This window comes from Salvelinus namaycush, chromosome 8 (assembly GCF_016432855.1).
Source record: "Salvelinus namaycush isolate Seneca chromosome 8, SaNama_1.0, whole genome shotgun sequence".
NCBI lineage: Eukaryota > Metazoa > Chordata > Actinopteri > Salmoniformes > Salmonidae > Salvelinus > Salvelinus namaycush.
The window spans coordinates 3,025,283-3,029,525 of NC_052314.1; positions in this window are offsets into that span (position 1 = coordinate 3,025,283).

Sequence of the window (4,243 nt, forward strand, 5' to 3'; positions counted from 1 at the left end):
AAACTAAGTTAAAAAGCATACACCGGAAGATGTATTATACTCTATTGTCCCTGAGTTCAGGGTATCCCCGGCCATTACGCATCAGCTCAACCGTTTCAGGGGCAATTATATGAATGTGGGAATAGTATTGGCTTGTTTCATTCAAAATAGTTTGCTACTAATCCGTACAGTCAAGGGTCGGCTATTTATAAGAATGACGTAATGGCATTGCAAGACATCCAGAACTCATATCAATAGGCCTACTTCTCGTCTGCGGTGAATGACATCACATCTCCTTGGCCTCGTCAACTGACAAGACTTGTAACAACATGCATACAAACTCAACTGAAGCTTCGAGTGTAACTTTATAATGTATAAGACGTGGGAATTATCCCCAGAGGTCAAAGGTTGTTTTCCTATTTATTATGAGAAAGAAACAACGAACGCACCAGTGACACTCCCGTTCAGCACCATGGACAGTGTCACATTTTCACCAATCTGACGACACTCTGTTCTTCCTCGGCCCTATTTCAGTGCCGTCACATTCTGTCAATCTGCAGCTCAAATTGGTCACTAAATAAACATAAATGGGACTTCATGCTCACGCCTTTATTTGACTAGCTCTTGGCACAGGTTTGTTTTCTTATGGTGAAAAGTATTTGAGACAGTAATGTACGCATATAAAGAGCATACAATAGTTTACACTTGACAGTGGAGATTTTCCTACTGAGATAAAACAATAGTTTACACTTGACAGTGGAGATTGTCCTACTGAGATAAAAACAATAGTTTACACTTGACAGTGGAGATTTTCCTACTGAGATAAAACAATAGTTTACACTTGACAGTGGAGATTTTCCTACTGAGATAAAACAATAGTTTACACTTGACAGTGGAGATTTTCCTACTGAGATAAAACAATAGTTTACACTTGACAGTGGAGATTTTCCTACTGAGATAAAACAATAGTTTACACTTGACAGTGGAGATTTTCCTACTGAGATAAAAACAATAGTTTACACTTGACAGTGGAGATTTTCCTACTGAGATAAAAACAATAGTTTACACTTGACAGTGGAGATTTTCCTACTGAGATAAAACAATAGTTTACACTTGACAGTGGAGATTTCCCTACTGAGATAAAAACAATAGTTTACACTTGACAGTGGAGATTGTCCTACTGAGATAAAACAATAGTTTACACTTGACAGTGGAGATTTTCCTACTGAGATAAAAGTCAACTTCTCGCTTTGAACCGACCTTGATCAAACCCGAGTTGGTTGTCTCTTATTGGACCCACAACCACTGTTTTGCATGGTGTTGTATATGTGTTGTAATGTGCATTTCGGATAGGTAGCCTACATACTTCCTAATTACTATTTTGGTATTTGAACACCACTGCATGTATTAAATGCCAATACCATTGGCTAAATATAAACGTCATGTTTTGTAGTTTGTGTGCGTGGAGCAATATGGATATACAACGATGCATTGGGTAGCCAAGGCCTAACTAGGCATATCTGTATTCTCTAATAATTGTTAAACTGTCTCGGAAAAGATTTGAGCTATATGTAGGAAACAACCAAGGCAACGTTTACCTGTTATAGAATCTCTCGAAGCAGTCATTAAATTAGTGTGAATTTAAGACGTTTCACTGCATGTGCATTGTTGACGTATGGCCTTCATGCAATCTCCACATTCTTTCAAAGCCTCTGTATTTGTGCGCACGGGACTACCCTCTTCCACTCAGTTGTTTTATATTTGAATGACAATGCTCTATAAATGTAACAGAACTAATGATACGACTGTTTTTCCGTTTTCTGTAGGTGAGAGCCTGGGAAGAAGAAGAAGTAGGAGGAGGCACGATGACTTGACGAAGAAGGGCTCTGGCGTTCGTTCCCTACGCCATGTTACATCCTGGCCAGAAACGTCGACTCTCTTGGGATTTCATCGTCTCCATTGAGAAAGGTAGCCAGCCTATAGGCCTATCACCCCTGGACCACAAAAATCACCACCTCTCTGTCTGTTCTCGTGTTCAGCGCAAGGTAACAGCTACCCGAGAGTGTTAACAGAGGCTATGACAGAGGCCACTAGAACGATGACATCAGAAAATCACTTCCCTTTGAAATAGAATTTTGTCAGGGCATTATCACTTGAACAGAAGTTGACCGGCAATGAATGTTAAACGATGGTAAATCATCGCAGTCTTTTGTTATAAATATAGGCTATGGACACGTAATGTCATTAAACATGAATAACTTTTTAGATTTAAGAGACGTAAATACAACAAACACAATTGTTTTTTTGTCGAGTTTTGACACCTTCCATGTGTATATTTAAGCCCATGGTGACATCAGTGCATGTGTGTGAAGGGTGTCTAGGCTATGCCTTCTTGTACTGATCTGTGATAGCGTGTGAGAACGCCTGGTGTAGGCATACATATAGTGTAGTTAACAAACGGGCCTGTCTGTCATTATTTATTTATTTATTTATTTAACCTTTATTTAACCAGGTAGGCCAGTTGAGAACAAGTTCTCATTTACAACTGCGACCTGGCCAAGATAAAGCAAAGCAGTGCGACAAAAACAAACAACACAGATTCTGAAATATGCTTTGGTGGTTAATGTGTTACTAATGTGTTATAAATCATGGAAACACAATCTATATCTCTGAGCTAGTACCACACAGCGTTCATAGACCTATTATGTCATATTTTCTGCAATTAGTGAATAACCCGGAAATAAGCAGTGAAAGGAGGGCTAATGAGGGATCCATGAGCAGAGCCGTCATCAAGACGTCACATGCCAAATTATTCCCGCTGGGATTGTTTACTAAGAATAGTAAAGTTTAGGTCTGGAATGCTGTGAATTGGTGGTTTAAAACCTGTGTCTCTCTGGACATGGCTTTTCAAGGTGTCTCTCATAATGTACAGGGTAATAGTGAGATTTTTATGACTACACTGTAAAACATTTCCTGTCATTTTTACAGTCAATTACTGGCAGCACAAAAAGGCAGTAAATTACTGTAGATTTACAGGACCTTTAATGTAACACAAATGTACAGCATATTACTGGAACACCTGATTACAGTAACATGCTGTATTTCTAGAATTTACAGTGCATTTACTGGAAGCACAGTGGTTAGTAAACTGTTGCAGATGTACAGTGCCGGTAACTAGTGCCAACAACGGCAGTATTTCTGTTACATATATTTGATATAGGTCTTAACCACCATGGTTAGTAAACTGTTGCAGGATACTTTCACTACCTAGTTTGTAATTTATATTTCACTGGCCTGAACTACAATTCATATAACCTATTTTGTAACAGTTTAATTAGAATACATGTATTTTGTATTTTATAATACAAATATACACTTACAAGTAGCCAGTTTAACTACAGCACTCTCGATAACGGTAACATAATCTCTTTACTTGCTACGGTTGTGGTATATGCCTGTTTACCTTAGTTTAATACACTGACTGTAAGGCGCTCTGGATAAAAGGGTCTGCTAAATGACCAAAATTTAAATGTGAGCAGAAAACTGCTGGGTATTATGACCTCTGCCCCCCCCCCCCCCCAAAAAAGCCAAATTTGATCAAAATATAGTTTGAGGGCAGAGCTCATTAGAGTAATACCCAGCAGTGTGCTTTGCAAAAGCATATTTTTCACATTTACATTTTTGGTCATTTAGCAGATGCTCTTGTACAGAGCGACTTACAGTCAGTGCATTCATTGCATTCAGGTTGATAAAAAAAAAAACATTTCACAGTCATAGCAAGTAAAACGTTTCTGTAACCGTTACTGGGAATGTTGTTGTAGTTAAACATACAATGGTCTTCAAAATGTCTTGTATTTGTAACAAAATACCCTTTGGATGTTTCTTTTCCTTTCTCTAGCTAGTGTAAATTACATTACTGTAAAATTTACAGCAACTTGCGACCAGCTTCCTGTATGGTACTGTAAAATGCTGGGCAATGACTTAGTACAATATTGTAAAATGAGCTTACTACACTCATTTAAAGTAAATGCTACTGAAGTCATGTTGGTATTTCACTGTAATTACATAGGATTAGTGCAAGCAGGTTGGCTGCTAGGTATTTGTATATTACAGCATATATCATAATATTTGGCATTTGTATCACCTACACGTCTAGAGGCCTAAACAAAAGATTCCAAACAGATCAAAAGGACATGGCTAAACACTCAAAGACTTGCTGCCACTCTGATCTGTTCCGTATATACATTTAATTGTTAGGGAATCA